The 27,126-nt window shown below is 36.5% G+C and overlaps 2 protein-coding genes across 3 annotated transcripts in view; one reads left to right on the top strand and one right to left on the bottom strand.

Annotated features, from left to right (window-relative positions):
* LOC135195018 (adhesion G protein-coupled receptor A3-like) overlaps positions 1-20,939 on the bottom strand; it is a 506,010-nt gene extending 485,071 nt beyond the window's left edge. Inside the window, exon 1 of the mRNA XM_064221310.1 lies at positions 20,784-20,939. The gene's annotated coding sequence lies outside the window, so the exon portion shown is untranslated. The remainder of the gene's footprint in view (positions 1-20,783) is intronic.
* Positions 20,940-25,481: 4,542 nt separating this feature from the next.
* The window catches only part of LOC135195015 (putative uncharacterized protein DDB_G0282129), a 67,801-nt gene continuing 66,156 nt past the window's right edge, over positions 25,482-27,126 (top strand). For both annotated transcript variants that reach the window (XM_064221295.1, XM_064221294.1), the window contains exon 1: positions 25,482-25,514. The gene's annotated coding sequence lies outside the window, so the exon portion shown is untranslated. The remainder of the gene's footprint in view (positions 25,515-27,126) is intronic.

Genomic DNA, 27,126 nt, shown 5'->3' with positions numbered 1-27,126 from the left:
GTGTGCAGTTGAACGCTTCTTAAGCTATAGCAGATTCACCTCAACCGTACATTTGACGTCTAGTCCAGTCCCTTAGACGCTCCTGATTGGCTGTTGATAAGCCATTCTCAGGCCTGGAAATTCTCAGTCTCTTGAGAGTTCACATAGGCAGGATGTATGTCCCACCTCTTCTGAAAGACGTATCCCTCAGGAGACGTGGAACATACATTCTGCCTATGTGAACTTTCAAGAGAGAGACTGAGAGTTCCAGCCCTGTGATTGGCTTATCTGTAACAGCCAATCAGGAGTGTCGTAAGGGACGGGCCTAGACGTCAAAGACACGGTTGATGTGAATCTACTATGTATAGTCAGGTTAGGTTATGTTAAAGTTAAGGTTATGATACATTTACAGCCAAGGTTAAAAAGTTAGGTCAGGTTAGGCTGGGTTAGGTTGGATTGGGTTACGTTATTTTGGGTTGACACGCGACACTTTGCGCAATGAAAGTTACCATAAATAGTAAATTTGTTTTTCTATAAATAACAGTTATTTAAGGACGTTAAAGGGTTTAACTTATAACCATTATAAATTCCCTGTGTGTGTCTTTCCTTCGAGATTTTCTGATACAGTATTGTCAAGAAAAAAAAAACTTATTTGACCTAAAAATGGTAGGAACAATGAACTTAATAAATAACTACACTACACTCATATTCCTTTACAATACTGCTTCTACAGAGAACAGAGAGAGAGAGAGAGAGAGAGAGAGAGAGAGAGAGAGAGAGAGAGAGAGAATACAAAACACGAGCGAACAAATCCTAGAACATTTGTTCACTTAAAAGAACAAACCCACAATCATAACAATTTGCGCTAGTACTAAACATCAGCGCCTACATTATCTTATCATGTTACCCTGTGGGAAACAAAAAAAAACATCCTAGTTTACTCTCTTCTAACGAAAAATAGAAGCTAAAACCTTAAAACAATAAAGTTAAAGTCCGACGTTCTTTCTATTCACACAAAAAAGAAAATAAAAAATTGAGGAAGCAACAAGCTAAAAAATTTAACACTCACCAGCTTTCTTCCAAGTATAGTAACAAATTAAATTAATTCCACGTTGGTAAATATACGTGGATGCAAAATTCATTCAGCCAAATCATCCACATAATGTTTTTGCTTCCAAATAATACAATTCATACACCGATACCGCGGCCATCCCCACTCAACTCACAGCTATCAGTCAAACCCGCATCTTCAATTAGCTCTTTATTTTGGCAAAAATTATATGTGACGAAGCCTAATGTAATCACCTAGGTGAACACTTGACAATAACGCACAAAACACTAACGTAATTTGTTACGTCAGGTAAGAGCGCCTAGTTGGTAGTAACTGGGGACAGGAAAACCCCAGGGTTACAACCCCGGGTCTTCAATGGCTGGTTTCATTTTCCAATGGCAGTTATAAAGATTCACTGTGGTAAAGAAGTGGACGGATACAATTCCTCTTGCAAAGCATTGCTTTTCCGCGACCAACCACATTTCTTAGCCCCGATTTAATGAATATTCACAGCAATAACACCAAAATGTTTGAAAAAAAAAAATGTATCTTTTCTTTTGTGCAAATGTTACAATTTTTTTTTTCTACAAAATTGGAATAGGAATATACCATTTAAACCACACGCCAATCACTGGGAACTATGAGGTCATTCAGCGTTGAAATGGAAATTAAGAGTAAATAAGGTTTAAAAAATCAATACAGAATTCAGGCCAAAGACCAAGCACTAGGACCTTCGAGGTCATTCAGCCCTGAAACGTTGACAGTAAAAGCTTTGAAAGGCGTAACAGGAGGAAGACCTCTCAGTTGCAATATGAAAAAATTGTTAGGAGAGGGTGGAAAGTAAGATAGGAGAAAGAAAATATGAAAGGAGGTACTGTAAAAGTACCAAAAGGGGTTGCAGCTAGGGGCCCATGGCACGCTGCAAAGAACGTTCAAGTAATGCCTACAGTGCACCGCATGAGGTGCACTGACGGCACTACCGCCCTACTGGGATTTCATCTCCTAAAAACTCGCTCGTTTTCCATAAGTAAACATAACTCGTGTGAAAAGGACTGTTTCTGGCAAAGTTAGGCTACACAAATAACAAAAAGAGGAAAAAAGATTGTCCCCACACTCATGTTCTAAGATATCCCCCCTTTGGCCTCCAATCTGGCCACCCTACACTTCAGGAGACAACGTGACTCTCCAGCTTTCAGTGATACGATGAAAGACGTGCTGGGATTGATCCTTATAACCGCTGGGCTGCACTGGAGGAGCTAATAAGAAAGACGTCGTTTATCTTTCCATTTGTTTATTATTATCTTATTCCTTTCCTTATTATCCTTTTTCATACCCCTTCATTTTTTACAAATTTCGCAGTTGACAGATATAGATACCAAATTTTTACCATTTACTCCCCCCATCCCCCCGTCCAAAATCCGAGGGCCATTTCAAAGGGGGTCATACCCCATAAATTTTTTACCACTAATAACCCATCCGGAGGATGGTTCAGCTGCTAATATAATATAAAAAAAATATAGATATATATATATCTATATATACATAATATATTATATATAGTATATATAATATAACAGATGAAGAGACAAAATAGCTCACTACATCGGGTTTCTTTGTTGTTGCCAACGTTTTAAGACAAGTGGTCTCACTGTCAATGCTAAATAAGGGATGCCAAAAACATATGTTACAAACTAGTCCAGCAAGATTAACATAAATCATCACATACAATAAGCATAACAAAGACACCCAAACAAAAATTAAAAGCACACAATGTATTAAAGTCTAAATAAAAAAGATTTAAGGGCAACTACAACAATGTGCTTAAAGGCCAAGGATTCGAGTATAGGGAGGTGGTTTTCATTAGGGCTCGATAAAATGATCTTAAAATCATCGTAGTTAATTTTGCATTTGCATATTTGTGCAGGATTTCTAATTATGTGAAAGCTCGGGGCTAGAAAGCTTCATCCCTATGCGGTAGCTCATACCTATATGTGAATTACATCGTACTTTGAGCAGTCGGCGAATGCTTCCCACGTACGTCTGTACAGCAAGTACATAAGTAGACTAGGCCAGACAGCACTGAATTAGGTCATTTTTATGTCGAAAAAAATCCTCTTATGTTTTTTAGATTGCTTTTGATGAATTTGACATCAACTGCTGGTCGTTATCTTCCTTAATTTTAGCATAAATGTAATATCATAAGTGTATGGGAAGTTGATATATTATTTAAGTTTTGAAGCTAAATGTACCTGTTATACGATGGGCACTAGCCTCGGCCTCTTATGATATATATATATATATATATATATATATATATATATATATATATATATATATATATATATAATATATATTATATATTACATAGTGGATCCTGTCGGGATCCTTCCTATCCTCCCCGAGGGATGACAGTAGGGAATCTGGGAATTCCGGCGGCTTCTGGGAATTCGGGAGGCTTATGGTAATTCCGGAGGGTTCTGGAAATTCCAAAGGCTTCTGGGATTTCCACAGGCTTCTGGGAATTCGGGAGGCTATCGGGAATTCCGGAGGCTTCTGGGAATTCCGGAGGCTTCTGGGAATTCCGGAGGCTTCTGGGAATTCGGGAGGCTATTGGGAATTCCGGAGGCTTCTGGGAATTCGGGAGGCTTCTGGGAATTCCTGAGGCTTCTGGGAATTTCTGAGGCTTCATGGAATTTCTGAGGCTTTTGGGAATTCCTGAAGCTTCTGGGAATTCTTGCATAGTACTAAAGAGCAGTATTTTATGGAGAAGAAATCGGAGATGAAATGCTTTGAAAATTTCTTTGGGGGAAGCCCACGCTCTTAGAGATGAATTCAAGAGGCTTTTGGGGCTTCCGGAGGCTTCAACACGATCACCAGGTTCTGAAGCCTTTGGAAACGCCCAGTGGATTTCCCAGCAATGCTTCAGGAGCTGAAGACAGCTTTAAAGGATCCTGGAGTTGTGAAGACGTCTTCAAGAATACCCATAAGCTTCTAGATACATACATAAATACAAATCCTATGGAAACCTTCAGAGAGAACAAGTGACATATTTGAAAAGCAGGGTAGGAGAAAACAAAGAGCATGGTGAGGGCCTCCCTTGAAGGGAAGGGTCTGACCCAGAGGCTGCTTCCTCGGAGGAAGGCAGGTATCCTGCCAGGCTGGAGAAGCGGGCCTGGAGAGGACCAAAGAACTTCAAGGATGTGGCCAAAAAGCCCTCAAGGCTTGACAGTCCCTTTAGGGCAGCCTGGAAGGGAAGGGTCTGACCCAGGGGCTGCTTCCTTGGAGGATGGCAGGTATCCTGCTAGGCTGATAAAGCGGGCCCAAAAACTTCAAGGATGGATATCAAAAGTCCCCAAGCCTCACCAGTCTTTTGAAGGCAGCCTTGAAGGGAAGAATCCTCGGAGGAAGGCAGGTATCCTATCAGGCTGGGGAAGCTGGCCTGGAGAGGACCCAAGAACTTCAAAGATAGCTAGACGTCAAATGCACGGTTGATGTGAATCTACTATACCAGTGCTACTAAGGCTGCCGCTATCCTCCGAGGAAGCAGCCTTCCTTTCAAGGCTGCCCTCAAGAGTCTGTCGAGCCTCGTGGGCTTTTGGTCCCTATCTTTGAAGTTCTGGAACGTACATCCTGCCTATGTGAACTCTCCCTCGAGACTGAGAGTTTCCAGCCCTGTCATTGGCCAACAGCCAACCAGGAGCGTCGTAAGGGACGGGCCTAGATATTAGATGCACGGGTGATGTGATCTACTATGGTAATAATAGCAGTAGTATATTAGTAGATGTAGGATTTCTGACATCGCCATGAAAAGCACAAAAACCACATGTACTCATGAAAAAGTATTAAACACGAAAACTATGTAAGCCCAATGCCCTCACACTTACATGCCCAAATAATACCACGTCTAAGTCTAAAAGAGAACAGACAACTAAACACATAAAAGAGCCTACTCAGAGTGCAACCACTCTATCTCTTATTACCACTTCCCATTTTCAAAACCATCACTCCCATTACAGCCCACTCTCTCTCTCCTTTTCTTTCTCAGATTCGCTCCCGAAAGGATTTCGTATAATTCTGCCCGCGGCTTCCCGTCAATTCTCGTTCGTTTCCCGTTTATTTTCGCTACACCCACTTCCCGCCTCAACGGATCCGGCTATAACACCCTCGAGTCCCACTATTTTTCGTTCGGAGAATTTGTTATCAAAGGCTTACTACATTATCTATGTCCTTGGAAGTATCCTACTTCTTCTTCGTCTTCTTTTTCTTCTTCTTCTTCCCTCTTTCGGGAGTGTGAATATTACGAGTGGTGCGTGTATAGGTATAATCTCTATTCACTTTACCTCCCAAATGATATATTTTCATATATGTACCGAAGGGGAATTTTTTAATTGATAATAAATGGATCACGGTTCGATGTGATAATTATTCATAACAAAAGGCTACGTGCTGTCAAACGCTCGAATTGGCCAACATGGTAGACGGGGTTCCATATCGATTCTAATTACGAAAGCATCCAGATCGAGGGTGATTTGTAAGGTCAGAATCGATATGAACTTATAGCGTCTCTGTTGCTGATTGGATAGCGTCACTGCTGTTCTTCTGATTTCGTCCCCGTCCACTTGGACGGTGGTTCGATCCCATGGGGGGACGAAATTTATTATCAATAAAAAAAAAAATTCCCCTTCGGTACATATATGAAAATATATCATTTGGGAGGTAAAGTGAATTTAGATATTAAAGGACATTTGTAGCTTGAATTGATATATAAAATGGATCACGGTTTCGATGTGATAATTTAAATAATATATATATATATATATATATATCTATATATATATATAATATATATATTATTGGCATTCACGGGACAATATATACAAATACATATCTGTCTATAAACTAATCACAGGTAGTATAGTACCTATTTATCTATATATATATAGGCTATATATATATGTGTGTGTATGTATGTAAAGTTGAAAACGCCTATATTCCAAGTTCATTACACATTTAACCAACTCTGAGACAGATTCCCAAAACACTCAAGGAACACAAAGACCAGCAGAGAGTTCCGGAATTTAGGAGAAAGCGGATGGTTCCCAAATCAGGAAATGGACACTGGGCGACTAACTACCAGGTATATTATTCATGCTTAGAACAACAGTGACACAACGGATTTTATGGAACAAGCCTATATAGTCCATTCTCGCCCAGTTCGAAAAAAAAATCAATTAATGAGAGAGAGAGAGAGAGAGAGAGAGAGAGAGAGAGAGAGAGAGAGAGAGAGATAAGCGTACCCCATCAATTAGTCGATCAAAAACTGCCTACAAACCACCACATCATTTAGACCTAATTGCCACATCTATGACAAAATTCCTCCTTATTTGTAACAGCTAAATTATTCAGTTCGTTCGATGCATTTCCTCTGGATGTAATGGATGATACTGAAGTGTTTAGCGTGTAAAATGTTATTAAGTGCAGGGCGTCCATAAAGTCCCAGTGCCATTACAAGTATTTATTACCCAGAATGGTACTGGGACTTTATGGACACCCTGTATATCTGAGTTTTACCAGACCACTGAGCTGATTAACAGCTCTCCTAGGGCTGGCCCGAAGGATTAGATCTTTATTTACGTGACTAGGAATCAATTGGTTACTTAGCGACGGGACCTACAGCTTATTGTGGGATCCGAACTACATTAAATCGAGAAATGATTTTCTAATCACCAGAAATAAATTCCTCTGATTCCTCACTGGCAGTAGCGAGAAGCGAACTCGGGCTAACAAACTGAGTGATAGGCGAGTACGCAACCCATTCGTCCACTGAGGAACTTGTTTAGTGTGCAAATATACTCTCGTACAGGCGTCAATTTTGGCAATATGTGAACTGTTCTGCTGGTATCCCGTCGTCCATTTAGTCCGTAAAAAACACATCCAAAGTTTGATAGAAATATTAGCATAACGACATCTACTCAATCTTACGTTTCGGCCATTTTCATACAGCTGTTTCCTTTAAATTATTTACAAATAATTTTCTTGAAATTATATTTTTCCATAAAAACAACGTTTTTATAAATCACTTCTTAGAAAAACGGCTTTTTCTAAGACAGGGTTCTTTAAACAGCCGGTTCTACGAAAAGTGTTCTTAATATTGCGTTTTTTATTAATGGATTTCATAAAAACGGAGGATTCTATAAAAGGTTTGTTTGAAAGTAGTATGGGTAAATTGTTTTCGTAAATACGGGGTTCTATTATTATTTTTCGTAGATACAGGGGTTCTACTAATCTTTTTCTTAAATACAGGTGTTCAATTAACCTTTTTCGTAAATGCGGGAGTTCTGTTAATCTTTCTCGTAAATACGGGGGTTCTATTAATCTTTTTCTTAAATACGGGGGTTCTATTAACTTTTTCTTTTTAATTAAATACGGGGGTTTCTATAATAATTTTCTTTAAATACGGGGGTTCTATTAATCTTTTTCTTAAATACGGGGGTTCTATTAATCTTTTTCATAAATACGAGGTTCTATTAATCTTTTTCATATATAAATAAGGGGGTTCTATTCATTTTTATCGTAAATACGGGGTTCTATTAATCTTTTCCATAAATACGAGGTTCTATTAAATCTTTTAATATATAAATAAGGGGGGTTCTATTCCTCTTATCGTAAAATACGGGGGTTCTATTAACCTTTTTCGTAAATATGGGGTTTCCAAAAAATCTTTTAAAAAGTTTAAATATGGGGTCTCTATTAATCTTTTTCGTAAATATAAGATTCTATTAATCTTTTTTTGTATATACGGGAGTTCTATTAATATTTTTCGTAAATAAGGGGGTTCTATTCATTTTTATCGTAAATACGAGGGTTCTATTAACCTTTTTCGTAAATACAGGGTGTATATTAATCTGTTTCGTAAATACGGGGTTCTATTCATCTTTTTCGTAAATATGGGGGTTCCATTAATCTGTTTTCGTAATAATCTCGTAAATACGAGAGTTCTATTAATCTTATTTCGTAAATACGGGGTACTGTTGATCTTATTTCGTAAATACAGGGGTCCTATTGATCTTTTTCGTAAATACGGGGTTCTATTAATCTTTTTTTTCGTAATACGGGGTTCTCTTAATCTTTTCCTTAAATTACGAGAGTTCTATTAATCTTTTTTCATAAATACAGGGTTCTAATAATCTTTTCGGGGGTAAATACGAGAGGTTTCTATTATCTTTTTCCGTAAAATACTTGGGTTCTATTTTTATTTTTCGGTAAATTTTACGGGGTTCTATTATCTGTTTTTCGAAAATACGGGGTTTTCTATTAATCTTTTTCGTAAATTTTTTTACGAGATTTCTATTAATCTTAAAATTTTCGTAAATGCGGGGTTCTATTGAATCTTTTTCGAGGTAAATACGAGTTCTATTAATCTTTTTTAAAATCGGGGATTATTTTTTCTAAAATGATCTATAACGAAAATAGGGGTTCTTAATCTTTTTCGTAAATAGTTCTTAATTATTTCTCGGGGTATTACCGTAGAGGTCTATTAAATCTTTTTTCGAAAAATACGGGGTTTATTAATCTTTTTCGTAAATACGGAGTCTTTTTTTAAAATATTCTTAGTCGTTAATACGTCTTCTTTTTATTTTTTTTTTTTCGTAAATACGGGGTTCTATTAATCTTTTTTCGTAAATACGGGGTTCTATTAATCTTTTTCGTAAATACGAGAGTTCTAAATCTTAGTTTCTAAATAGGGGTTTCTTGTCTTTTTCGTAAATACGAGAGTTCTATTAATCTTATTTCGTAAATACGGGGTCCTATTGATCTTTTTCGTAAATACGGGGTTCTATTGATCTTTTTCGTAAATACGGGGTTCTATTATTATTTTTCGTAAATACGCGGTTCTATTAATCTTTTTCATAAATACAGGGTTCTAAGAATTATTTGCGTTACTACAAAGGTTACTACGAATGGTTTTCATACAGAAAAACTTGCTACAAAAGATTTTCAACGAAACGAAAACTGTAAAAAGAATCTCGGGCTGCGTCAAGAAATCTCCTGGATCACAGTTTTCAATCCTTACAGTGTTACTGTATTCATCATCCAGATCTTCCCAAAGAATAAGAGTAAAAAAATTTTTTTTTTTTATCCGATCACTACGACATATGACATCATTCTAACCGGTATTCAACACACACGGCATTGTTTCCGAAAGGAACGTTCCTCTGTCCAGGTGATCCCGAATGGTAAACGTTCCTCTGTCGAGGTTATCCTGAATGGTAAACGTTCCTCTGTCCAGGTTATCCTGAATGGTAAACGTTCCTCTGTCGAGGTTATCCTGAATGGTAAACGTTCCTCTGTCGAGGTTATCCTGAATGGTAAACGTTCCTCTGTCGAGGTTATCCTGAATGGTAAACGTTCCTCTGTCCAGGTTATCCTGAATGATAAATCTAAACATCGACCTGTCAAATAAATTTCAGGAAATGAACTTAATAAAATGACTGACAGATATAGTAATGGAAAACGAAGGCCTAGACAATACATAAGTTTACAGAAAATTATAATGATAACCCAGAGAGAGAGAGAGAGAGAGAGAGAGAGAGAGAGAGAGAGAGAGAGAGAGAGAGAGAGAGAGTGAGTGTTAGTAATGCAAAATATAAGCACCGTGCCTACAGACTGGTCTGCATGCTAGTAGTTATAACTTATATAAATAATCGCGTACATAACTCATATTACTTGAATATAATCGAATTTATAACGCACATGGCATCAATGTAATCGCGTACATTATCTCATAAGTAATAGCAACCATCTTTGTTCAAAGGGGTCTGCAAGTTACAACCTATGAGCAAATCCGTTTAAAAATATGAAGATCCCACTCAAAGGAAAGCAGCTACAATAAATCCAACTCAAAGGAAAGCAACTACAATAAATCCAACTCAAAAGAAAGTAATTACATAAATCCCACTCAGGGGAAAACAACTAAAATAAATCCCATTCAAAAGATATAACATCAAATAAACCCACTGAAAGGAAAGCAACTAAAACAAATCCCACACAGAGATAAAACAACGAAAAACATCTTGAAACGAACGACCCTTATTCCTGGCATTCTTGTTGAGATTTCGCCTTCATTCCCCCTTTCCCCCAAAGCCAACAGCAATTACCATTATCACCGCTAACTCGCACAACTCCAATTTAGGAACAAACAGAATTAACGAAGTGCACTTCTAATGGAATACTACGGAATCTTTAAAAAGCATTCGGCATTGTGCTTCTCTGGGGAATATCAAACTATGTCCTGTACCATATACTAAACTATTATAAGCTTCTCTACATTTTTGGTTGCATAATGTTAATGGACTTGAACATTGATAACTCTTCCCAGTGTATCTCAAAGGAAAATGGTATACGCTTATAAAAAGAAGCTCTAGCGCTACGAAGATGTGTTTACTAAATAAAACAAATAAAAACAGCAAAATCACGTAAATTTTCCGTTGACTGTTACAGATCTAAATCTGTGATGAATCTGAGATTCTTAGGAACTGCACACTCATAATAACTATCTAATAAAATCCAGTAAAATATAATATAAATACTATAAAGAACTAAAATTCAAGATTTAATCTTTTAAATACTCAGCACCTCCCCCTTATAGTTTTAACTACCGCCGGCACGGATGTAAAAGCTATATGACGGAGAGGTCAATTTCATTTTAAAAATTCAGGCCAAAGGCAAAGCGCTGGGACCTATGAGGTCATTCAGTGCTGAAAGGAAAACTGAGAGTGAAACGTCCGGAAGGTGTAACACGAGGAAAACCTCGCTGTTCCACTGTGAAACAACTGTTAAGAGAGGGTGCATAGTAAAATAGAAGAGAATATGAACGGAGGTACAGTAAAATGAATGATAGGTGTCGCAGCTAGAGATCAAAGGGATACTGCCAATGCCTACAGTGCGGCACTACTCCCGCACAATATATATATATATATATAATATAGATATATATATATATATATATATATATCTATATATATATATATATATAATATATATATATATATATATAAAAAACCGGAGTTCCAATCAAGCTAGCATAAATAAAAACTTCCCGAACCTCCCTCCTGGGTCTTCCAATAGTATTAATCCAATGCTGGCTAATCCATTAAACCCGTATTAATTCAGGAATCCCTTATATCGCATCTATCCGGGACTCCTTCGCCCACCCCCCACCCCCGGGGGTGAGGGGAAATAAACGGACGAGGCTGTCATGTGGAGCTGAAGAACGAATCCATCCACAACCCTTAATTCAAATCCAATCAACAACGAAGAAATCAAATCTCGGACCGTATTCGTAGGGCTTCAAATGAAAGTCAGGGGACGATAAAAAAAAAAAAAAAAAAAAAAAAAAAAGCACAGAGAGAGAGAGAGAGAGAGAGAGAGAGAGAGAGAGAGAGAGAGAGATTTCCCGAAATCCACATGAAAAATTCACTCTACACATACACACACACAAAAAAAAAGGCAGACATGGGGAGAAGTGCTACCTCCTTTTCAGATTATCTGTGCTTCCCTGCTCCCCCCCCCCTCCCCCACCCCAGCCTCAACCACCTATTAATACCACCCAACCAAGCGGCCCATCAATCCACCAGACAGATGGTATCTCCATCCATCCCCTGCGCTAAGTCTTCCCCCCCTCCCTTCTAAATACACTGTGCCTCTTCTTAGCCGACAAAGGCTTTGATGTTGGGCCTTTTATTTTTATTTTTTTTTTCCTTTCATCGTAAGATTCAGCGTCGGATATTCACTGTATATACTACAGCCTTCACTCCGAAGCAGAATGTTAATGTTAATCTTCTTCTTCTTAAGAGCGTGAAGATGGAAATGGCAGATAGCCTACGTGTTGCTATTCTATGTAGTTATAGATATTTTGTTTTCTTTTCTTCAGTGCCTTACGCACCCCCATACACAACTTGGTACTATTGAATAGGTTATATCAGACAGCTGCGCTACCATCTCACACAATACGCAAGAATCGCTCAAAAGTATTAACGAAAATTCTGTTAATTCTCAGCTAACTATATAGACCAAGCTAAAAGAAACGATTAAATGCTCAAAAGTGTTAACGAAAATTCTGCGAATTCTAAGCTAACTATATAGACCAAGCTAAAAGAAACGAACAATGCGAAGTTAAAATTAATATTTGACAGTAAAAATTCCACGAAGTTTCTGTCTAATATTAACCAATAACATGAGAAAAAATCCGATAATTAATTAGTAAATCAAGTTCTTCGGAATACTCACTAAATATCACCATGTCCTGGGCAGTTACAAATACGCTTAAATCTTCGCAATGATTAGCTCGTTTCTCGAACACTGTCTATTAGCCTAAAGATCTATATGACTACCATCGTTTACTTGATAAAATTATTTCTTTTCTGCACATGGCTGTCTTTCTAGGCATGGACATTCAATACGCTAATGGTCTTCTTGCCACAACAACAACAACAACAACAACAACAACAACAACAACAACAACAGTACCCTGTTATTCCAAGCTCGGGAAAAGTCTTGCTTTCGTTAACTTCATCACAGCCGAGCGCCTTAAGCAATTTGGTATTTTATCACCCACTTATGAAAAAAAGATTATATTCATTACCCTAACCCATTACAGACTCATCAGGAAGGCGCTGAAAACTCGTGTTCGAGGTAGCTTAACTTCGCCGCTCATAAACATTGCTGATGTTGCTAAAGTACGCTGGTTTTATGTTGCCAGGGGTCTTAATGTTAAGAGCAAGTTGAATGACTAAATAACACACGTGTGTCCAAAACAAAATGTTTAGTTATACTCTCCACAACACAATACTCTTTCCAAGGTCTTTCAGAGAGAGAGAGAGAGAGAGAGAATGTACTCTTGAAGATCCAACCATCTTCCATTTGAAATAAGTTTCTGTAACGTCATTAGTAACTATAGCAACTCATAGAAAACGAAAATGCCTGCTTGCCATTATCTGAACCCTGCTAATTACTAGACGTGCTTTTAATGACCTGTCTGCCTCTCAAACGTCGACCTTCATACATAAAGAGACTATCCTAAGACTAAATGAGGGTTGGATTCAGAAACGTGGAATTCACTGTAGCAGCAAAATAATCAAATTGAATATCAAATCAACCTACTGACATGCAAAGCCAGCATCAGCAACGCATCTGGTTGGGACATATCAAAATTGCCGTATTAACTGTGTGCACCCTGAATAATACATTTACTTCCCACATGATCTGCTCCTCGAGTTTTCTTAGTGGTAAGACTTAACCATTCTTTAACTCGGAACTGTGGTTATATCTATTTATTTCTTCTTCAATTTTTATAACAAGGTATCCCTGCAGTCTCATCCCAAAAGAGGGTTTACTTTCGCCTGACCTCAATCCAACTTTTTCTGTCTTTCCCAAGTGTTAATTCAATAAGAAAATTTCTTTATTAACCAAAGAGCCAGTCTGTACAATTAATATTAATGTACATCTTCCTCCAAACCAGCATGAAACATATGTAAACATCTACTAAATACGTACAGTATACTGTATCTGAGATAGACTGCTTCCAACAAAAGCAAGGCAAGCAAGGTATCTCACATATAACGAGCATCATTTAGCCACCTTAACACAAACAAAAAGGTTAAAAGTACTACAGTACAGCCTAAATAGACCTGGCTAAAAGTAATAGCCAAAACAGACCTTCCTAGCTGTAAGATCAAAACCATTAAAAATCATTTCAGTTCCTACAAAGCGCAAAGAACCTTTATGTAAAAGGTAAGTAGCTGTTAAAACACAAAAGCCCGAGTACATCATTCAAACAGTTCTTCCAAGGCAAATATCAGCATCAAAACTTTGTAAAATCTAGAATAAGCTGTTTTGACTAATATTTATATTAGTAACTGTGGGAAATAATAGTAAATTATCTTTCTCAAGATATACTAATGTCCATGAAGTGAGAATATATATGCTTTCCAAACTTGAAAAGGTATCTCCATATTCTATATCTCTGACTCAAAAGCAGTCTCACCAGAACCCTATTTGCAAACTAACCCTAACTTTCCTATAATCTTTATTTATAATAATATATATATATATATAATATATTATATAATATATAATAATAATATATATTATATATATACATAAAAAATGCATACGAAAAGTGGAGCAAATTATAATCTTCATTCTCAAACGAAATACTAAACTGATTCCTAGAAATAAAAATAACTATTTTAAATTTTTCAAAGCAAACTAAACTATATCTCATGTAACAGGCATACTACCATTCAGAAATGCACAATCCCTTAAATATTTACTCTAATTTCATCTTCATTATATTTAGGACCTTCTGGAATTATTCTTTGTTGTTTACATTATAAAAATCAAATATACTAGCTCAAAGGCTACCCTATATTATTCCTGAGACACAAATACTAAATACATACACCTTCTGCTTTCATCTAAGATTGGTAGCATACAACTAGCACAACCCTGCTTCAGGGTTCCTAAGGCTGAAAGTAATCTCATATTCCAGTATTTATTTCTGTATCAAATAACTTTTTTAATGCATGGAATTGATATGGCACTTGACAAGTGATATTACTGTCATGTTTACTTTTCATGATCAAACCTGGTTGGATGCTACTTAATGATTAATGTGTTTCATTTGATTTTTAAATACAGTACCTATCATTTGTAATATAAAGGTTTACAATAGAATTTTCACGACAATGGAAGCTATTTGGTGCCAGGGGCAACCAAAAGGACAACAAAGTTAGCTCAAGTTCCAAGTCCTACGGGAAAAATAAATAATGAACAGAGTATGGAAAGACCTACAGTATGGGCAATTAAATCCTTTTACTGAACCTAAGCCTAAAAAAAATTAAATGATACGGTGTAAGTACAAAAACACATTGAGATCCAACCCCAAGAAGGAAAGTAACAGATTCACTGCCTAAAAGAAGGTTGACTGAAGAAGAAGAGAGGGGGAAAAAAGCAAAGGCCGGAATGAAAGAGTTATCGATTCTGGAGTCTAACTTCATGTCTGATATGGAAGGGTATATCATGGTGATCCTAAGCCCAAGCCCACATGCCTTAAACAAAAATGCCATTACTAAAAAACTGCCACTAGATATAGACTTCATTATTATACAGTAGTTAGCTTTTTAATTTACATACTACTTCAAAATTGCACAATTATGATTTGACTAAAAGTGTTAAGAAATAGGACTATGTAGAGTAAAGTAATGCTGAAACTGTTCTAGGACTTGATATTCAAAGCCTGTGCCTATTCTACCTAAGAAAATACAGTAACTAAAGTATTTTCATATTCTTTACTGGCTTAAAGGATAAATCTAGCATCAAGTAAGAAGGCTTCCACATGCACAACTTACTGATAGCAATATTTATCCTGGCTAATGACAGAACTTTCGCTGAGTTTGGCTAAATGCAGAAATTTAAAAAATTTATAGTTTGACAAAATAAGAGTGAATTTTCATATTGTCATATCAATATGTAATACCTCTTAACCATAAAAACAAAATTAGATAACAATAAAAACCTAAACTATGCCTCTACACTGAAGTATAGGTATATACAATCTTCTCAAGTCAAATAAATTCTGATCGTACACTGAAAAACAGATAAGAGGCATAACCCCAACTATTTAGTATGTACCTACAACTGCATCCACAAAGTTACAACTGACCACAAATTATCTCATTGTCAGTTTAGGGCCAATTGGACCTGTTGTTAGGGAACACTGACACCAAAATAAAATCAACTAACGTCGTCAAGTTAAGCAACATGAGATTGAATAATTCACCAAGATTGATGCAGAAATTAAACCAACTTTTCTTAAAGGCATTTTGAGTTCTCCCTCTAACATAGGCACTGTTCAGGGGGTCATAGTTCGTAGTAGCAAGAGTATATTATCATAATTCAAATCAACCTATGACAACAGGGTTCTCATGAATGAAATAGGATGTCTTCCTACAGGACAAAATTCAACTTCATTATAAAAAATACCAATACGTAGCACTCTGCGATGTAGCCAAGAGGTCTCTACAGTTTTACTCTACTACTGACTATAGTCTTGTAAAATCCACACATATTACACTGTTCTCAACGAATAATGGTAATATGAACTTAAAACTCAACATTAAACAAAATTGTATCTTCACAATGGGAAAAATTTTCTTTCTATTCCACAGGCAACTACAACACAGGACCAAATTCTAAAATGTACTGTACCTACACCTATGATTCTTCTGAAATTTCTAATCTGAGATGCTAGGTCAGCATACTAATACTACTAATAAAATCCTACAAAGAGAATGTACTATAATATTTACTTAGACAAAACTAGCTTATAGATTTACATACATGAATTAGGCCACTGACTAATACATGAAAGTTGATTTATAATCAATTTTCTTGCCCTCTGTAATTCAGAGTGCAAGACAACTTATTCCAAGAAAACTGCTTAGAAACAGACATGACCAACAGAGAAATGCAAGGGTTTTCCATAATCTAATGCTTTACTCTAATTACTACATACTGTACTGTAGCACTAGTATTCTTTTCAACGGTATTCTTCCCAGCAGTACTGTATTGTTACACAAGAACAAATTATATACCATTGTACATTGTGTTTTGTTCTCTTAAATAATCTATTAAAAGTTTTGACAAAAGATTTTGTTGGATTTTACTCTTGGTATATGGAGTCATTTCTCATCCTCCATGTTCATTATCCACACTGTATTTCACATATGGACACTGGACTCAATTCCCGAGATATTGCACGCTAAAATTAACTGATCATCTGAAACTTATTTTTCCTCAAGCTTTATATCCAGCTAGCAAACTAGGATGCACTGTAACTAATGTTCAAGTATGAAAGAACAGATAAATGTAACTACTATTCCCTCTCCAGTCTAACTCTTCTTCTTTGCTGTTGCTGATATTCAAACCTCAATACTTCTTATTACATTCCCAGCCACCTATAACTGAAATTCAGACATAGCCCAAATTAGATGCCAACACAAATTCTGGAAGTATTTTTACTATATTGTAAGAAGTTACGCTACTTATGCTTTATAGGGCTTTCAATATTTTGTCACTTCATTTTACTTTGTTATATTTTAAGTTCTTTTACCCTGTTAATAATTACCTTTAGCATATGTATCCCTCCGTAAAACTAAATTATAAGAATAATGTAGAGTATTATTCTTTTCATGTTTAGCTTTTAAGTGATAATGAATTTTTAAACAGTCAAGTATGTCGCATAAAACATGAGGATATAAAATTCAGGTTCCAATGAGATGCATCTTTTCACTACAATATTAGGCAAATACTATGATGTATATGGAAATCCAACTGTCAAGGACCTAAGGAAATGAGAATACACGAAAGTACGTACTATGAAAAGGAGGCGTCAAACAATTTTTATGAAAAATGCCACATGCAGGAGGTCATACAGATTCCAAAGTTCCTAATGTTTAGACTATACAGAATCAGATAATGAAATGGTGGTTTTTATAAGGATCTACTGGAGTAGTGGATGAGAAAAGAAATAAACAACACACTGTACAAATCTTATGACCAAGAGTAACCAAAATGGATGAAAAATAAGAACAAAACTATCTGGTTCACATTGTACTTCTAGTGCTCATAACGATGGTAAAAAAAAATGTATATCACTTAACAGACAAACCACTGAAATACAGACAAGACACTGAAATACAGAATGGAGATGGGGAAGCTTTAACCACCCACCAAATGCAAACAATGATTTAAGTGTGATTAATTCATCAACAAATGTACTGTACTTAACGAGAAGGAAAAGTTTTAGCAGACTTTGGGCTTGGATTATTGTCTCTGTTCTCAATTTTCCTATAAATGCTCCTTTCAAATTTTGAGTTCCCTTTACAATGCATAATTTACCTTTCTACAGATAAGAATTTCAATAGACAATTAATTCTGTTGCTAAGGATGATATAGCTAATTATGTATCGTAATGAAAACTGGCAAACATAAAGGCGCAGTATATAATAAGTAAATCCACCCAGTGATAATAACTGGGTGGATTTATGTAAGAAAAATGTGGAAATACATTAAAATAAACTTCCATATTTCCCGAAATCAAAAATTTATACAGTCCATGAACAACACAAAATTGGAAGGTAGATTAAGTTACCAACTAAGGAAATTAAAATATAAAAAGAATATTACCGAAGAGAAACAAACAAATTATGACAGTGGTACCTCCCCATCATTTATGTATGGTCTCCCATGTAAGTGGTATACAGAGCTCTGTATTTCATATCTTTTAATCACCTTTTAGCTCCTCTCACTATAAATGAATATACATCGTACACTGAAAAATTAATCTGTATTTAGCGATACTTTTTCTGACTACACATTTCCTTTAGAGTAAAAAAAAAAAAAAAAAAAAAAAACTCTTGATACAACTTATTTACAGATAGTATGTATATTGAGGAGGCCTTAAACATAGCCACAGGCCAACTATGTACAACAGTGATAATGTCATAAATTCATGAAATGTTATAAACTATTATTGTAGCTAATAATAACAAATGCAATACATCAGAACACGCACACACTTGTACAGAACATGAGGGAAAATGATGAGAAATTCCTCATCTCTTTCTGAATTTCTCCTGTACCTACAGCTAACTAAACACAAACTATAGACTCCTTAGTTGAAAATACAAGTTAATAAGGAATATATCAAATGATTTTCCTTAATGATACAGGGCTACCACCTGAATTCCAAGAACCATACTGCACACACAAGCAAAAATTTACAAGTTTCTGCTCTGTTGACACAAGAGGTCACTTTATCAGCTTTCAATTAGACAAATTTCACAATTTACCAACATGTTAAAAAAAACTTAAAAGAAACAATTTCAAAGGCGAGTCAGGTAGAAAACTGCACAATAACTAATGTTACTCTAGGATGCCTACCTTTTAATAAGCAGCTATGACTAAAACCTGAGCAACCAGTCTGACAATTTAGAGTATATGTATTTTGATTACAAAATGCATGGTTATTATTGCTTAGTTTAACAAGATCACTGAATTAGGTTACTTAACTCTCATAAGGCTAACCAAAAGGCTTTGTATTTACTAATAACAAAATTATATTTTATCTAGAGACTTGCAAGTCTTCAAAAAACTAAGAATGGGATAAGCTGAAAATTATAGAGATTCCAACTAAATTTCTTTTATTTCTTTCCAAAAATGACTAGCTGTTGGTTTAAGCTTGAAAATTCTTTTATAAATAACTATTAGTGTTGGCCTACCAACAGGAGCAAGTCCAGGCATTACTTTCGCAAAGTCAGGCAAAACACTCCACCCTAAGCGAAATTAGGTTAGGACAAGTCCTTTTCAGGTGATCTAGGTATATGCCATATCCTGATGTATATTTGGTGCTCATACCAACCTAGCATCTTAAGGTCATCCAGGTTTACTACACATAATATCCTAAGCTAGCCTATTCTTCTCACCAGTGCTGTTTGCTCATAATCCCTTATTTAGTTTTCCTTCCAGAAACTCCAGTTTTTCACTGCATTTCTCCTACACTGTAAGAAGGGGTGGGTACGGGGAATACAACAATTAGTAATGTAGCCCATTAACAGTTTCAGATGTGTAGTTCATCTGCCATCTTTGATGTGATAGTGTAAAATTCAATAAAAATTTTTGTGTAGTTTATCAACAGTGCAATATAGGTACTTATCAATATCATTATTATTACTAGTATTATCAATCTTGCCTTTGAACATCATGTATTGAAAACAAGAGAGCAGCATTTGGACTTGGCAAATTGAAACAGAAAACTGTATCAAGGTTTTGCTCTTTTCTTCACCATTCATGTTCCAAACGTTTTTACAACAGGCAAAGGTAATGGAAAACACATTTACAGGATAATATAGCCTAGCCTATAGGCTATAGGACCATTTTAGTTTAATTTTGAGCCCATTTCAGATTGCTAAGTGCTCAGTATTCAGATTTTTACAGTAGCCTATTCTGGGTACCCCAAACCAGCATAACAGCTAAGCCTAAGTGAAATAAGCAGTTGAGAATCAAAGCAAAATTCAATGGAGGCTACACATCAAATTCTTTCCACAATAAATATGTCCTATTACGCATTGATCCTTGGGGAATACTAATACTTATATAAAATTAAAGAATACCTATACTAGCTAGTACCTAGTAGTCCGGTAAAGCCTAGCCTAGGTATCTGAAAGTTGCCAGGCTAGTTTAGTCATGTTCCTGGCTAGCAGCTGGTTAAAACAAATTTAGCTCAGTCCAGTCTAATTTTGATTAGCCTCTAGGTATGCCTAATGGCCTAAAATATGGCATATGTCCACAGGAGGAGCTTTTGGTCAATTCACAGTCACTCAAGCGTGTTTGTTTGCGCTTGGAAGACTCAGGTGTTATTGACACGATTCGTAATGACATTCTAAGGTGGGCTGGGCTTGTGCACTTCACATTTAGGCTATTCTACAGAGCCAGTGCATAGGAAAAATAAAAACAGACTTGGGAGAAATAATCATTATGAAAGATATTGGTTCATCTAACGAAGAAATACAAAAATAACAGCCCTATTCGATCTTAACCATAATTACAGGCACCGACTACAGCTTCAGCTTCTTAAGCACTGAATAAATATATGGATTTATGTTTATTCGACCATCATTGTGAGACTCACCTGGCTCATATAATCCCCCTAAGACGACTGGGAAGGTCTTCTGGCCATTAAACACCTGAATACGACGAAAATTAATCCCGGGATTAATACACAATTAAGAGTAGAACCCTTAGAACAACAACACACAGTTCCTAAACTCTTCATTCAAGCAGCTGATTGGCTGACAAATATCATAGGCTTCTTTGTGATTGGTCTACAAAAATACACATAAACAAAACATTGCATCATAGAAAACGAGGCTATTGACCCTTGAAAGAAAATGGTCAGAACGTCATTACGGGGCTAACTAGTTGAAGATGTCTCTTCAATATGCCACCGCTTGTTAACTTATTTCAGTTTGGTCATGTTATGCGGAAAAAGAAAATCATGTTTGAAAAATTGTCATGAGCAGGGAGTGACAAGTAGAACGAAAACTTTATTTATGGCATAAATAATGGCTGCAGGGCAAAATATTACCCTCTCGGAACAGGCCGTATCAGTGTGAACGGATAAATTTCTGTGTTTAAAAATAAGTGAAAACGTTACAGTACACCAAAATACATTCCTCCGCAATATGGCCAGTACATAAAGAACCGGGGTCATGACCACAAGGATCATGAAGCATTCATTGAAAATAAAGTGATAGGATAAGATATATGGTTGGGGAGAAGCTGAGTGATAGGGTCAACTCAGTGCAGTCAAATGAAATCAGAGTAAGGTCATCAGAGTCTCAGACACTTTGTGAATGAGAATGAGTTGCAGAAGCACATAAGTGTAGTAATAGCATCTAATCTAGAGAAATGTCTCACATGTTTTGAGGTTTGCCATTAGGTTCCATATGAAAAATTGGAATGATAGCTAAGACTCCTCGTGGACAATGGAACTGGAAGGATGAGATTCCTCATGAAAAATGGGAATGAAAGGAGAGATTCTTTATGAAAAAAAATGGTGTAGTGGAGCAGTAGAATAGGGTCCTTGTGGAAAATTAGACTGAAAGATAAGATTCCTCGTGAAAAAATAGAAATAGAAGATAAGATTGATTTGTTAAAAAATGGAGTGGTTGAGCAGTAGATGAGATGCATAAAGTCTTTATTCAAATGCATCGTAGTCACTTCTATGCTCAAATTTCTGTATTTTTCAACCTCTGCACTAATATTGTTGATATTAATAATGATGCATATTTGCAGATGTTTTAACTATTATCACGGGACCCACTTTTTATACGACTATACTTCATTTGCACCATTGTAACACTAGTTGGTCGGTTGGTTTAGATTAACTTGGGATCAAGCCAACAACGGTCTGTGATTAACGGTGTCAAGTGGTGTAAGGTGTAAAGAGGGGGGCGTGAGGGTAAGAGGTCAGGCGTGAACATCTGGCACAGGGAAAAATTTTGGTGTGCCCATCGAGGCTCTATGCACGGGCTTAGTTAGCTTAAGGATTGGTCCAGGCCTGAGTATGAGCCAAATTTGAGTCTTTTTCCCTGTACCTTTAATGCCTGTTATAGGATGAAAATTAATGAAAGCAATTCTATGACATTCTCTATACCCAGTCTATAAATATTTCCCCTTTCATGATAATGACTACATAACCAAATGTTACTTCTTAGTGCCGGATTTCAGACAGTGAATCATCACTAGAATACAACCGGTACCTTTATTGAAATTTTATATGTTGCATTTTTTCCATAAGTGTTTTATACCTAACTTTCTTTTAAAGATCTTTTTGTTAATTTCAGAACGTTAATTTTGTCATTTTCAAGTCATTAGGGCATTTCTATACGTCACACAGCAAAAATGTAATTTGATATAGAAAATATTTGTATTTTGGCAACAGAATAGATGTGACTTTATAAGTGCAATACTGGTCTCAAGTAATGATACTAGACAGGGAACACTGTCTCTACTATATGATCAAGATCTAGAGCAGAATTATTATGAACTAATAATTGTTGAAGAATAAGAAAAAGAAAAAGGAGATGACGGTAGAATATTTTTCACTGAAGCTCAATTACGACCACACGATCCTCGAATATTATTTGGTTTTGCCCCGTAAACACGTTTCTAAATTGCTCTCTGATAATGACCACTCTTAATATATCACATCAGAGGACATTGTGTTGGTTATAGACGTAGCCTCTGAGGACTCCTCACACATATCACAATATATGTTGATTTTTCTTATAAACTGCAGTTGGTCTGTACCAGAGAGTTGTGTTCTAGACTGCTTTGGTCGCTAAAAAAGCTAGTATATTTGCTTCAACAAGTATTCGAGCATTTGAAGAGCTGTTGGTAACCAAATACCCGCCAATCAAATCCATAGCAAAATTTGCTTCCATGAGTAAATCCTTTTAGCCTGAAAGACCTAGAAAGTTGTGTCACAAGCTAAATGCTCTGATGTGAGGGAAAATGAGCAGGCAGGATGTCACCTGGACAAGACCAATGATCGGCATTAATTTGCAGTATATAGCTTGATCCTGAATAACATAAGCCCTTAATACTTCACCTACCAATGAACGTTCGGAGATTGCATGTACTATGTTCAGAGGAACTGGGCTATCAACTCTGGCCTGGCATATACACAACATTGTTTTGGAAGGGTCATCCGTTTCCTATTACAACTATCAACTAAATTGACTCCATCCTGTGAAGAAATATTCAAATTGGAAGAAAAACTGCTGTGATTAATTAATTACTGGCATTGTGCTGTAAAGTATAAATTAAGTGTCCATCGTGAAGACGCATTGTCAATAGAGCAATTCCTTACCACTCTAGCTTTGTTGTATGGTACTGTTCTATAAAAATAATGAACATCTTTTGCAGATCGGTATAAGTATGGAAGATAGCAAGAGTTAAAAAATGTAGAGAACACTGACAAATTAAAAAAATATGTATACAGATTATTATTAATACCGTATACTTCGTATAACAAAGTTATGTAAGAAAGGGCACTGAAACAAGTAGATTTTGTTTAAACAGCCATTGCATGACTCAGTGGTACCCCCAGTCTATACGAAGCACATATATTCTTTAAGACACACATGGATGAAATATGATGGCTAACATATGACTTTATGAACATACAAGCATGTAAAAAATATAAGACAACTGAGTGTAGGGATGAAAACATATACAGAACGGCTGAAAGTGCAGAATGCTATGAGGATAAGTGGAGAATGAACTGATGATTAAATCTGTTAAGTCAACACTGCTGATATGTAATTATGTTTGATACGAAAAGGAAAACAACTGAACTGGCAACAGGGCGAAATGAGAACATATTGTCTCAATTCTGCACCAAGAAAATGAGCTTAACTGCTAATGTTAATAACATAAATTTTAGCTCTTCTTGTTGAAAGTCACAATTATATACATATGTTGAAACTAATTCACACGCTAATGCACTGCAGTTCCAAGGGAGTTAATAAATATAGGGGATTCGGACACTAAGTACTGCCTTCTATAGATCAGGGAACTGGTTCAAAACTTTAAAGGCTCTTTCAACCATGCCATAGCACCAAGCTCATTAATCCTGCCGACCCGTTAGTTACTCCTCTGATTCTTCATCCTCACTTCAGGCATGTTAATCAAGTCAATTAGAATTAGTCACTTCTGTCTCAGAGAGGAAGGCAGGGGTGGGTGGGGATGAAATCAGAGAAGATAAACTTGATGTTAACATTAACGAATTTTAATTACTTACAAAAACGGAAGGCTGAGCAAACCTAATAATTTTATCTGCTCTACAAGGTCGTCCTCTTGTAAATGTTCACTCCTATGAAACTCCGATGAAATACGAAAGAGATCTTACACCTGGATTTGTGTCCATTGTGCAATTGTTTTAATGAAGGAACAGAAAAGTGACTTTTTCACTAATTTTCCATTTTTAAACAATTTGGACTATGTATTGTTTACAGACTTCTGGTGGGTACCGTCGGCGAGAACTGAAATATTCATTATAAACAACCATGAAGAGTGCATGTGTTGTCAGCAATTAAGCTATAATTTTCTATGGATAAATTAATGCAAATAAAAACTTCGACATTTACGATGAATGTGAATCGCTTTAGCTAAATAATAAGATAACAATGAGTTATTCTAACTAGTGGAATACAATAAACGTGTATATCTCACATTAAGATTACAAAGCATTCGACATTACTTGACAAGAGATAGATAATATTTCGAATACGAAATATATAGAGTACATCTAGTAATATTATATACCTTATTACTGCAGTAAGTAAACATTTATTTGCTAAACTTAGCAGTAGTAGGTGGGTTCGTTAAAAGCATCAGGTAAAGCCCATAAGTCATAAGAGACTATGATGGGTTGCAATGACAGAGGAGGCTAGTATGGCTTCTGATTACCCGGCCCTAGGAGATATAATCACATATTTAGATTTCGTTTACATAGTTCTGAATTTGGACTTGCAATTCACCAGGGCGCTGGGATTAATAAAATACACACAAGTATCCTATAAATATTCCGTTTTCTTTTTAGATAGTATTACTGGAACCACTATTGTTTATTGGCTCTATTCATTATTAGAAACTTATGCTCTTTAAAAGAGTATACCAAACTTAAAACAAAAATTCTTCTAAATGTTTTATGAGCGGATGAGTATAAATAATATATGACGGTATACTAATATTTTATTCATATATGTGACTCGAAAACTAGTCGTTATATCACGGCAAGTTCCTCAATTTCATTACATCCCCCGGAGCGCCTCTTGTCCCTTGTCAAGCTAAGGTCAGCCTCTCATGTTTATTACCAGTTTTAATGTAAAAGAAAGAGTTTTAGGCTCGATTTTCCAGTAGAAAACTCTATGAAATAGAATAGAGTCTTATTCCACGAAGCATCTCGGCAGGACAAGGTCTATGAGATGAAATAGATGTGGGATGAGTACCCTGTTGCCTTGTGCATTGAATGGGCGAAGGATGCTGCTCATTCGCGCCCCTCTGGCTTCTCGTCCGAACTTTTTCCCTTTCCTTTGGGACGAAGACCGATGGCCCATTCCCAGTCTGCCTCGACGGAATCAAAGCCTGTTGGCTACACATATCAAATAAATGAGTTGTTTTGGGAAAGGGCGCTGGGGTCGGGCTTGGGAGAGAAGGGAAGGTCTTGAGGTGGAGATGTGGGCGGAGGCAGAAGGTGGTAAGCATCATGGCGTTACGGAACTGAGGGACACAAGGGCCTAAGTCCAGATCCCGGCCAAACTTGCAATGTTTGAAAAGGCTTTCGCCTTTTTTCCTGCCGGAATGGTGATACGTAGCTGTTATCACGTACTTTTATGCATAGGGGGCCACAGAAGTTGGAAGCCCCACGAAATTACCCCAGGGGGAAGCGGTTGACATCCTATTATCCTGGAAACTCTCCCTGACTTGGGCATCCTGGACCTACCTAATTTGGCTCAGCCTAACCTGAATGAATAGGTATCCTGTTACCCTGAGTTATTAATGGCAACTTTTGTTCGCTGATGTTGATGGCGTGAGACAAACATTCTATGCCCAGTGCCTTCAAAGTCATATTTATTTTTACCTGGTAGTCCTGGGATTGGGTTTGTGTTGATAGTAGTTAGGACCTATGGCCTGATACCTAAATTCTCTTCTCACTAAAGACAATTTCTGTATTTTCCTGACTCCTGTGTTTTAGGGTAAAATACCGCATTGCTGTCCTCTACTGTAGCTCGACCACCTTCCCGAAAAAGCACTTTAACTCTTCCTGCAACCCAGGATAGACTTCAGTCAAGAGCCAGCGTCCGTCGAAGCAACACCTCGAGACCTTTACTTTCTTGTCGAAGCAAGATTTTTCTCCCAAGTCACAAATTAAGACCATAATTTCCGACTTTCGGGAAGGTCGTTGTGCTATGGTAGAGGCTGGCCATTCAGTATTTTACCCTATGAATTTTTTACCATTTTGCCGCAAACCAGTTCCTTTGTTTCAGAAGGACATTTCTAGCAATACTACCTAGTAGGTATATTTTACAATCCAAGTAGCAAAGTCTCTTTCTGGGTGTACAGGTGTTCACAAACCATAAACAATAGTAAAAACTAATAATCTGCATGAGTAAAATGCACCAACAAGAAAGGCATCAATGCAGAAATCACATGAGAAAAATTAGGAAACATGCAGGAATTTTGTATGTGATTAATAGCCCAACAGTCACTAAAGTACATAAAATGAAGATGTGCCAATAGCAATCATAGGGATACATCTAAATTTAATCATCCTTAACGTATGTCACTAGATTTGATCTGACGATGACTCGTTATTGCCCTACATAAAGGGTGGAATGCAGAGTAAAGAGTCACAACTTACTTCCCCCTTCCCCTCTTCTGACCAGGTTTGGCATAGCGTTTTG

The sequence above is a fragment of the Macrobrachium nipponense genome, chromosome 15 (genome assembly GCF_015104395.2).
Source record: "Macrobrachium nipponense isolate FS-2020 chromosome 15, ASM1510439v2, whole genome shotgun sequence".
Lineage (NCBI taxonomy): Eukaryota > Metazoa > Arthropoda > Malacostraca > Decapoda > Palaemonidae > Macrobrachium > Macrobrachium nipponense.
The sequence above is the reverse complement of the archived record's forward strand: the minus strand, read 5'-3'. Positions and strand labels throughout refer to the sequence as shown.